Here is a 12,496-nt window from a genome sequence, read left to right on the forward strand (position 1 = left end):
TGAGTGGAACAGGAAAGGGGGGTAATGACAGTGGCACGTAAAGTGCCCTCCGCCACACACCGTTGGGTGGCTTGTGGAGTATAAATGTAGATGTAGATGTAGGCGTATATATATATTGTGAGCGAAAGGCAAAGGTCCTGGGTTCGAGTCTCGGTTCGGCACACAGTTTTAATCTGCCAGGATGTTTCAGTCTTTAGAGGTAAGTAATGGTGACCACAAAAAACTTGTAGCCCATATAGGCCACCTCCATACACTAGCCCTCCCTTTCCTTTCCTTTCTTCCCCTCTTCGTCTTCAGTTTCATATAATGTAAAACAGCTGCAGATTATGTGTGGTGTCTTTTTCTTTCAGGCATTTCTGAAAGAACAGACCCCTCGCATTCATGTAATTTGATTAGCCTAGCTGGGCAATGGATCCACCTTCTTCAGTGCATATCCACAAATACATCTGAGCTCCTGTGGGAATCTCAGAGAGTGAACGTGGAGGAAATGGACGGGGACTGAGGATAGATGGTTCTTGACGAAAATATTAACTGGGCGCGAGGCGTGCCAAGATAGTCTGCACAGATGTGATAACGCTGTGTCCCAAATGGCACAGTGGTTAACACACCTGCCTAGTAAGCAGAAGATCCTGGGTTAAAATCCTGATCCAGTACACATTTTCACTAATCACTGCAAATTCTGCATAATGTCTCAATGCAGCTGACAGGAGTGATCCCCCCCTTTTCCTTTCCTTCCAGTCTCCACCTTCAATTTCCATTTAAAACATTATTTAATAATTTCACAAGAGGTACAGGTAGATAATATTTATTTAGTATCTACCCCTAAGGTAGTGATGGAAGGTACTACAACAGAAGAAGTAAATGAATTACTGGAACAAATATTGGCAAAATCTTGAGAGTTTAATATTGTAATGAGGGATCAGAAAGAGGAATTAAATGGTATTTTATTTGAATATAAAGAGGTGTTCTCTGATGAACCATGCATAATAGAGGAGTATATATGTAAGATTAAAGTAAAAGATAACACTGTTCTTTTGCAAACCATATCCTATCCCTATGAACCTATGGTCAGCAGTACAAGGAGTTATTCACAAGATGATAGCAAACAGCATTGTAGAATGCAGTCAGAGTGCATACAGCATTCTGTTGTTCGTTGTAAGACAACCAGCTGGAGGATTATGCCTGATGTTGAGTGCCAGGGCATTTAACGAACATATAGAGAGACTGAAAGGGACTCCCAGTGAGAATCAAAGAATTGTTAGGGAAATTCGAAAAAGTGAAATTATTTAGCTCATGGATTTGACTGCTTGTTATTGGAAGGTCCAGTTACATAAAGATTCAAGACCTTATACAGCTTTCTTATTAGAAGGGAAGCCATTCAATAGAGGGTACTTCCTTTGAGGTTCAATATTTCTGTGACAATTTTCATATGTGCACTAGATAAAGCATAGGGGATTATCTAGTGCAAGAGTTGATAATTTATGTGGATGATGTATCAATAATATCTAAGTCCTGGAAGAATCATTGCACCCTGTTGAGAAAGACACTGAAAAACTTACAGGAAAATTGCTTGGCTATAAAGTTAGCCGAGTCTCATTTTGGATGAGATGAAGGATAAAACCAGATCCTGAATGAATAAGAGCAGTAAAGGATTGCCCTAAGCCACAAAATGTGAAAGAGTTACATTCATTCATAGATTTGGCTGAATTCTATAGGCAATTTATAAAGAGGCAACCAATGAATGATCCATGTCTTCTACTATTATTGAAACAGTGAACCAAATGGGTATGGAATGCAAGCACAGTGGAGACATTTCAAAATATAAAATAATATCTAGTGAATGCTTCAATTCTAAAACATCCAAGGAAGAACCAACCATTTTAATTTGCTACTGGTATATTTGAATACGGAACTGCATGCAAATTGTTCCAAGGTGAGTGGAATCCAGAGAGAGGTGAGCATGATATGATAGCATTTGCTAGTAAGAGTTTGAATAAGCATGAATTGAACTACACAGCAATGTAAAAGGAGTTACTGGCCATAATATGGAGTATACAAGAATTCCAAACTTTTAATATGGGGATCACAAATAGTCAGTTATGTTAATCACAAAACCTTGGCATTCCTCGTGGAAAGAAGGTTATTTTACAGCCATCTAATGAGATGGGTGTTATTTCCGCAAGAGTTCCTGATACGGATAAGGTACTTAAAAGGAACACAAAATGCAGTACCAGATGCTTTGTCCTGATTATCATTGGGACTGTGATTGCTGTGTTCGGATGAGGGCTGAGTTGGCATCCCTTCGCTCACAGCTGCAGGCGGCGCTGACTTCGGTTGTGCAGCTTGAGCCTGTTGCCAATGGGCACCACTGTGGGAAGCCGGAATTGGGTATCACAGGGATGTCAACCTCGTCCCGTCTGTCCCCAGATCAGTCTGCCGCTGTGGTTGCCCCAGTTGCTGCCCACAGTGGGGCTGAGCCTTCGCCTGTGGTTGATTGGGAGGTCATTTCAAGGTGTGGCAGGCAGCAAAAGACGTCCCCAGAGGCTGATCAGAAAGCCTCCCTGGTGCGTCTGACAAACAGGTTTCAACTGCTGTCTCTGGCTGAGCCAGATGCAGCAGCCTGCCCTGTTTCAGAGGATGACCCTCAGCCTTCAAGGTCCGGGCAATTGCAGAGTGTGGGCTTATTGGTAGTTGGGAGCTCCAATGTCAGGCATGTAACTGGGCCCCTTAGGGATATGGCGGCCAAGGAGGGGAAGAAATCCAGTGTGCATTCCATGTGGAGTCATTCCTGGTGTGGAAAGGGTCCTTCCGGATGCCATGAAGAGCACAGGGTCAGCCAGCTGCAGGTGGTGGCACATGTCGGCACTAATGACGTGTGTCGCTTTGTATCTGAGGAAATTCTCTCTGGATTCCAGCGGCTATCTGATTTGGTGAAGGCTGCCGGTCTTGCTTACGAGATGAAGGCAGAGCTCACCATCTGCAGCATCGTTGCAGAACCGACTGCGGACCTTTGGTGCAGAGCCGGGTGGAGGGTCTGAGTCCGAGGCTCAGACGGTTTTGCGACCGTGTTGGCTGCAGATTCCTCGGTTTGCGCTATAGGGTGGTGGGTTTTCGGGTCCCGCTGAATAGGTCAGGAGTTCACTACACACAGCTGGCGGCTACATGGGTAACGGAGGCTGTGTGGCATGGACTGGGCAGTTTTTTACGTTAGAAGGCCTCGGGAAAGTACGGGGTAGGCTGCAATCTCAAAGGGTGCATGGCAAATAGAGGACATGCTTGGATCAAGGAACAGTCGGAATTGTAGTTGTAAATTGTTGTAGTTGTGCTGGGAAAGTCTCTGAGCTCCAAGCGCTAATAGAAAGCACAGAAGCTGAAATTGTTTGTGTCTGTCAGTAGTGGTTTATATTGTAGTGAAGTTGAAGTAGATACTCTGTGTGAATTGGTATGGGTGGAGGTTATACTTAACAGCCGAACTAAGTTAATAATTGGCTCCTTCTACCGACCCCCAGACTCCGATGATATAGTTGCTGAACAGTTCAGAGAAAATTTGAGTTTCGTAACAAATAAATACCCCACTCATACTGTTATAGTTGGTGGGGACTTCAACCTTCCCTCGATATCCAGAATGAGATTTTCACTCTGCAGCGGAGTGTGCGCTGATATGAAACTTCCTGGCAGATTAAAACTGTGTGCCCGACCGAGACTCGAACTCGGGACCTTTGCCTTTCGCAGGCAAGTGCTCTACCATCTGAGCTACCGAAGCCCGGCACTCACAGCTTTACTTCTGCCAGTATCTCGTCTCCTACCTTGCAAACTTTACAGAAGCTCTCCTGTGAACCTTACAGAACTAGCACTCCTGAAAGAAAGGATATAGCGGAGACATGGCTTAGCCACAGCCTGGGGGATGTTTCCAGAATGAGATTTTCACTCTGCAGCGGAGTGTGCGCTGATATGAAACTTCCTGTCACTGTAGTACCCCAGATACATAGATAAAAAAACTCTGGTGAAGGGTTAGGGAGGCACAAATAAGTAATGTACCGTAGCTAATGATGTGGTAACATCCAAGCTATATTCTAGCAAAGATGATGTGTCAATAGCTGTGCTTGCAGTATCACAATACTTGGAGGAGCATTCCTGAGCAGCCATAGTGGATGTGCAAGTTCAAGATGGAAGAATGAGTTTTAGAGGCCAAAAGGGGTAGGTTTCACAAAAAGGGATGTAGGTAGATGCTTCATATGGCATGGGATAATGACCCTCTACACTTGTGTAAGACAAAGGAGGGGTGGACCAAAAGGATGACCCACACTGAAAGGGGAGTGAGGGAAGGAATAAGGGAATATTATCTTGGTAGAGAATTATAAGTCTGTAGGGAGTGTTTTTCTGCAGTAAGTGGTGTATCTGACATTGTGTGTAAGGATAGTACATCACTGTTGAATTTCTCTTCGCATACTCCAAGCTAGTGAAATGAATGAACTCACTGTTATTCTGTAACCTTGAAAAATTAAATGAAAAGGGAAACAGAGGTCTGAGCTTTGTTATCAAACCACAGCATAAAGAGCATGAGTACACTGGTATCAGAAAAAGAAAGAGAAGTTTGCATATGCATTTAAGCATGTAACTCCTCTGGCATGAGAATAAGGGTGATACAGAATCCAGTGATACATATTCAACTGTATGTTGTGAAGCATATCCCAAGAATGGTCTGACGACCAAACTACCTTAGTAATAAAAAATTACCATGTTTTATGTTATTGATTGTGGAGAATGTATGTTTGAGTTGGTAGACTATCTGTCATAGGGGGATTAACTGCTTGTATCTGTGAAATTTTGTAGTTTTGAGGAATATAAGAAGTACATAGTTGGGTTTATAAGTACTTTTTTCAGTGGAGGTTAGTCTTGATTTAGGATATGTTATCTGTGTATTTTCTTACATAAACTGCTGAATGAATTGAACCCATGAATAGGAGAATGATCAGTAGCTATACTTACCAGTTTCTTGAGAATGGAAATATGAAGCTGGACCAGATGTCCACGAAGTAGTGATGAGTTAGTGGAAGTTATAAATAATGGAACTACTGATTTGCGTGCCTAGCTCACAGAGGTTATGATAAAGTTAACACAGCAAGATGCACTGTGCAAAACATTGTTGTGGAAATTACTTTTAATAGAATTACTTTGTGAAAAAGTAATACATATAAATGAAAAGGTATGGCAATACTGAGTAATCATAAGCTATGTTCTCATTTTCAAATAAGCTTAAAATCCTATAAAATGATATATTGCACTTTTTTGTATAGGAAATGCAAAGAAAGAATTATTGTGTATGTGTAATTTTTAAGTGCAAAGTCACTTGTAAAATAGTTAAAGATATGTTTAGTTCTTCCACAAAATTTTGGTCATGCAGCCACAAAAATTCCAATTTTTCTTCTAACATTTCAGCTGAATACTGTCCAGCCATCTTCAGGTGAGCCGATGTGACTAACGCTCCAGCACTTACTCTGTCCTTTTAAAACCTCAGACAGCACTACTGTGCATGCGGCCACAGATACACAAGGCACCACAGACGTTGATCAGTGACAAAGAGCTATGAGATATGCGTGGAATTAGATCTATGGCTGCACAGTCGATTCACACAATGATATCAATGTATCACTGTGAGCTGCACCCTCTTGACGTCTTTGTGATTTTATTACAGAAATTACCAGATTCCATCTCTATTAATTAAATTTGTCACCAATCAAATTTCAATTACTTCTTTCACTACTGAATTCCAGAAAGATGAAGCTGAGACTAAAATTACAATGTTATCATACACCAAAGAGCACCCTGTATCAGTACAGTGCTCTGCCACCACAGATTCATTAGGTTGTAAGAGCCGGGTGTACCTGCAGTGCCCTGTGCATCTCTCCTTGACTGTATGTGTTGTCTGTAGATGTATGAACAGCAGTACTCACAGGTGATCTTGTAAACCCCAGGCTTCTGGAGCACCAAATCATCTTTAATGGAACCCAGGAGTGCTGCTGTCTTTGGTGGAGGGTGAAAAATCACTTTCACTTTGTGTTTACTGAGGATCCGGTGTATTTTTTATGATAGGCTTCCCACTTATGGCAGAAAAGCTATGGATTTAAACCTTTCCGTTTCTTCTTCTGCTTTTCTTATACCCACAGTTGGTTTCATTTTTAGTGCCTTACATATCTGCTGTGGAGAGTACCCGCTGTTTTCAAAAACTCTTCTCAGGTGTAGAATCTCGTCCTTCAGACTGCTCTCGTCAGCAAAGACGTGTGCTCTGTGTACCAGAATTCTGAGTACACTCATCATGTGTGAAGGATGGTGGCAGCTATTTGCACATAAATATAAATCTGTATGGGTCAGTTTTTGATATACTGCATGTCCCAAAGCGCCATCATCTTTGCGCCGTATGAACACATCCAAAAATGGAAGGCATCCAACTTTTTCCATTTCCACCAAGATCTGAATTTGTCTGTGGATGGAAGTCAGATGATTTAAAAATCTTTTAACTTGTCTTCACCATGGGGCCACACAACAAACATGTCATCAATATACCTCCAAAGCACTGTGGGCTTCAAGCTAGCAGGTTTCAGCACCTTCTCCTCAAAGTCATCCATAAAAAAATTGGCCAGCGAGGGTGACAAAGGACTACCTGTGGTGACACCGTCAGTCTGTCTATAAAATTCATTGTTGAATAAAAAATATGTTGAGGTCAAGACATGTTCAAACAAAAATTTCGATAAAGAGATTTTGGCCAACGGGTACTCTCCACAGCAGCAGCGCTCCTGGGTTCTCTTAAAGATGATTTGGTGCTTCAGAAGCCTGGGGTTTACAAGATCCCGTGTGAATGTGGTCGTTCAGAGGAGAGATGCACAGAGCACTGCAGGTACACCATGTGACAAAGCAAGCTGGGATATTTTTACTTCCCCTCTTGTTTTGCCATCTGCCCCCTTAAAATTCATTTTTTCACTTTTAACTAATTACCATTAACATACATGAGTATAATTTGCATTTTCATAAAAGAGAAAGGTTGGCCCTCAGTTTTGAAGAATATAACACCAGATCTAATTTTGTGCTTAGTTTTACGTATGTAATAGATTTTCTAATTTATTTTGACTATTCCTATTTAGTATCTTTTGTTATAGGGTAAAATCAACAATTGTTTTGTAACTTAAATTCTATTGTTGATGTATAAACAAATATAAATTCTGTACTAATTATAAACATTTGGAGGAACAACTAATATTATTCTTAAAAGATGTATTTAGATCTATACGAAAACATGTTAGCAAAGCCAACCCTTAATTAATTCCAAAGTAATTAACAGTTTTGTCCAAAGTATTGTTGCTTAGCGATATTTGTTAATTTCATGATTTAAATAAATAATTTGTCCTAACCTTTGTAGTAGATGAAACTGTTAAAAAGAACCAGTTTTTTGACGTATTCTGTTAATTTAATGAGTTAAGTTTTAATTGTAATTTCTGTAAATTTAACTTCAAACAGTGTGTAGTTTCGAAGCTTCCTGGTAGATTAAAACTGTATGCTGGACCGAAACTCGAACTCGGGACTTTTGCCTGGCAGATTAAAACTGTGTGTTGTACTGAGACTTAATCCGCCAGGAATTTTAATATCAGCACACACTCCGCTGCAGAGTGAGAATCTCATTCTGGAAATATCCCCCAGGCTGTGGCTAAGCCATGTCTCCACAATATCCTTTCTTTCAGGAGTGCTACTTCTGCAAGGTTCTCAGGAGAGCTTCTGTAAAGTATGGTTTGGAAGGTAGGATACGAGGTACTGGCAGAAGTAAAGTTGTGAGTACGGGGCGTGAATCGTGCTTGGGTAGCTCAGATGGTAAAGCACTTGCCCGCGAAAGGCAAAGGTACCGAGTTCGAGTCTTGGTCTGGCACACAGTTTTAATCTGCCAGGAAGCTTCATATCAGCGCACACTCTGCTGCAGAGTGAAAATCTCATTCTGGAAATGTGTAGTTTCAGTACCTATTATTGTGAGGATATATAAGGGCCTGATTTTTGGTACCAAGACAGTCAGTCCACGTCCGAGTTTCAGACGAGAAAACTGTGTTGGTTAAATCAACAACAATGCATCAACTTAACTGTGAAATAAGTGTAGCACAATTAGGCCTTGTGTTAAAACAATGACAGTGTCTGTTCCATATGTACCTTGTCATCCTCCAAGAACTGTGTCCTTAGGTTTTTACTGTTTGTAGATGTTCAATAGTAAACTATTGTAGCACTGTGTGGATGTTTGCCTGCAAAATATTAATGAGGCTTATCAAAAGTTAAACAATAGTGCACTGGCCATATTAAATGTGTATATGGGGGGTTGTGAAAAGTGAAAGTAAACAACTGTGAAACACAGATGTGCACCTGTTGGCTACATCATTCAAAGTACCCCGTGTTTGACTTCCACCTTCCATAATTTAGCCAGTACAGCAACGCAGTATGTCAACACCGAGGACAACAAACAAAGAAATAAAGCAGGTGAACTGGCACAATGTGGCTCTTACAGTCTAATAAATCTGCAGTGGCAGAGAGCGCTGTATTGACACTGGGCACTCTATGGTGCATGACAACTCGAATTGTTTCTGGAACTCAGTGGTGAAAAAAGCCATTGAAATTTGGTTGGCGATGAATTTAATTAATAGATATAGCGGCTTCAGCTTGGTCAAATCACAGAATCTGATAATTCTTTCCCTTATCAGGATACAGGTTGGCTGGCAGTTTTTCTAGGAGCTCTTTGCGGTGTGGGGGAGTAGCCATGTATGTGAAAAATGGCATCCCACTAGAGTCAATTGGTGTTTCAAAGTACCGCGCTGAAAAGGTGTTTGAATGTTAGGCAGCTGTGGTTAAATTTAGTGGAGCTAAACTTCTAACTGTTGTTATTTATAGATCCCCAGACTCCGATTTCACAACATTTTTGCTAAAGCTAGAGGAGGTTCTTGGTTCACTTTATAGGAAATACAAAAAGTTAGTTATATGTGGTGACTTCAGTATTAATTGTATAAGTGATTGTACAAGGAAAAGGATGCTGGTAGACCTCCTTAATTCATATAATCTTATGCAAACAGTATTCTTTCCAATGAGAGTGCAAGGGAACAGTAGAACAACCATAGACAACATTTTTGTTCATTCCGCATTACTAGAAGGGCATTCTGTTAGCAAAAAGGTGAATGGCCTTTCAGATCATGATGCACAAATTTTAACTCTAAAAGATTTTTGTGCTGCGACACATGTTAAATATAGTTATCAACTGTTTAGGAAAGCTGATCCAGTTGCTGTAGAGACCTTTGTAAACTTATCAAGGAACAAGAGCGGCAAGATGTTTATAGTGCTGATACAGTAGACGATAAATATAATGCTTTTCTCAAGAATTTTCTCATGCTCTTTGAACGTTGCTTTCCGTTAGAACGTTCAAAACAGGGTACTAGCACAAACAGGCAGCTTGGGTGGCTGACTAGAGGGATAAGAATATCTTGTAGAACAAAGTGGCAATTATATCAAAACGTTAGAAACAGTCAAAATCTAAATGCAGCAGTCCATTACAAACAGTATTGTAAAGTGCTTAAAAATGTTATTAGGAAGGCAAAAAGTTTGTGGTATACAGATAGAATAGCTAAGTCTCAGGATAAAATTAAAACCATATGGTCAGTCGTAAAGGAAGTGGCTGGTGTGCAGAGACAGGTCGAGGATATAGAATCAGTGCATAGTGGGAATTTCCGTGTTATTGATAAGTCGCATATATGTACAGTATTTAATAATCACTTTCTGAATATAGCAGGTGAACTAAATAGAAACCTAGTCCCAACAGGGAATCATATAGTGCTCTTAGAAAAAAGTGTTCCGAGACTGTTACCTGAAATGCTCCTCCATGATACTGACAAGAGGGAGATTGAGCTAATAATTAAATCACTAAAGGCCAAGAACTCTCATGGATATGATGGGATATCTAGCAGAATACTGAAGTATTGTTCTATGTATGTTAGCCCAGTACTTAGTCATATCTGTAACTTTTTCTTTTGGAGTGGTCAGTTTCCTGACCGATTAAAGTACTCAGTAGTGAAGCCTTTTTATAAAAAGGGAGACAGGGATAATGTTGACAATTTTAGATCTATTTCTATGCCATTGGTGTTTGCTAAAGTTATCGAGAAGGTTGTATATACAAGGTTACTGGAGCATTTAAAGTCACATAATTTGCTGTCGAATGTACAGTTTGGTTTTAGAAATGGTTGAACAACTGAAAATGCTATATTCTCTTTTCTCTGTGAGGTTTTGGATGGATTAAATAAAAGATTGTGAATGCTAGGTGTTTTCTTTGATTTGACAAAGGCTTTTGACTGTGTTGACCACAAAATATTACTGCAGAAGTTGGACCATTATGGAGTAAGGGGAGTAGCTTACAATTGGTTCACCGCTCACTTTAAGAACAGAAAGCAGAAAGTAATTCTCCGCAATACTGAGAGTGGTAGTGATGTTCAGTCCTAATGGGGCACTATTAACTGGGGCGTTCCCCAAGGATCGGTGCTGGGGCCACTGCTGTTTCTTATTTATGTAAATGATATGCCTTCTAGTATTACAGGTGATTCAAAAATATTTCTGTTTGCTGATGACACCAGCTTGGTAGTGAGGGATCTTGTGTGTAATATTGAAACAGTATCAAGTAATGTAATTCATGAAAAAAGTTCGTGGCTTGTGGAAAATAATTTTATGCTAAATCACAGTAAGACTCAGTTTTTGCAGTTTCTAACTCACAATTCAACAAGAACCGATATTTTGATCAGACAGAATGGGCATATTATAAGCGAGACGGAACAGTTCAAATTCCTAGGCGTTCGGATAGATAGTAAGCTGTCGTGGAAAGCCCATGTTCAGGATCTTGTTCAGAAAGTAAATGCTGCTTTATTTACCATTAGAACAGTATCTGAAATAAGTCACAGTTCAAAACGAAAAGTAGTCTACTTTGCGTATTTTCATACGCTTATGTCATATGGTATTATCTTTTGGGGTAATTCTTCTGATTCAAAAAGGGTATTTTTGGCTCAAAAACAGGCTGTTCGAGCTATACGTGGTGTAAGTTCGAGGACCTCTTGTTGACCCCTATTCATTGGTCTGGGAATTCTGACATTGCCCTCACAGTATATATTTTCTTTAATGTAGTTTGTTGTTAGCAATATTAGCTTATTCCCAAGAGTTAGCAGCTTTCACTCAGTTAATACTAGGCAGAAATCAAATCTGCATGTGCAATGCACTTCCTTGACTCTTTTGCAGAAAGGAGTGCAGTATTCTGCTACATCCATTTTCAATAAGCTACCACAAGAACTCAAAAATCTTAGCAGTAGCCCAAACACTTTTAAGTCTAAACTGAAGAGTTTCCTCATGGCTCACTCCTTCTATTCTGTCGAGGAGCTCCTGGAAGAGCTAAACAATTAAGCAAATTCCAGTGTTACATTGTTGATTTTCTTTATTTAAACTTACGACTTGTTGCCTGAATATATTTCTTATATTTCATTTTATCTGTTTCTACTATTGTGTTATAATTTCATGTATTGACTCGTTCCATGACCATGGAGACTTCTCCTTAATTTGGTCCCACGGAACAATAAATAAATAAATAAATAAAATAAAATCACAAAGGTGTCGTGATGTTGCAGCTCAGAATTATGCATCGATATCACCGTGTGGATCGACTGTGTGACCATAGATCTAATTCCATGCATATGTCATACCTCTTTGTCACCGATCAATGTCTCTGGTGCCTTGTGTACCTGTGGCCACATGCGGTCTGCGGGTTTAAAAGGATGGAGCAAGTGCTGGAGTGTCAGTTATGTTGGCTCACTCTGAAGATGGCTGGACAGTATTCAGCTAAAATATTAGAAGAAGAAGTAGAATTTATGTTGCTGCACACCTTTTATGGAAATATCTTTGCACCACGAAAATATGAAGATGCACATATGTTTAGTTGTTTAGATAACCGAACTGTGATGACATCCTTTCTCTAAGTGTGACGTATGAGGGGTAACATATCACTTTGATAAAGTGATGTGTTACTCTGTCTCTCTAACTGATGAAGGGTAATCATGACCTTCAATAAGCATTTTTGTTATTTTAGTAAGTAAGTGTTTGTTTTGGGCCACAGATTGGCCTAACTGCGTTATGCCTATCTGATTTTGCATAGATAACACTGCACTGACCTGATCAAAAGTTCTGTTCTTTCTACCACAGTACTTCAGTAGGTCCCACTATATCTAGCTTCAAATTATGAGCTGACATTTCATGCTTGAACCCATAGAATGCCATTTTTTCCCCCTGATGACATCATCATCCTGAGTAAGATGTAACATGGAATGTAATAATGGAGGTCAAATACATGTGCAATAAAGAAGTAACAGATCCATTTATTTTATATTTACTGGTGTTTGAGACTTACCTGAAGATCCAAATTGGGGCCTATGTTAGCTCCAATGTATTTTAC

The sequence above is a fragment of the Schistocerca americana genome, chromosome 3 (assembly GCF_021461395.2).
Source record: "Schistocerca americana isolate TAMUIC-IGC-003095 chromosome 3, iqSchAmer2.1, whole genome shotgun sequence".
NCBI classification, from domain to species: Eukaryota; Metazoa; Arthropoda; class Insecta; order Orthoptera; family Acrididae; genus Schistocerca; species Schistocerca americana.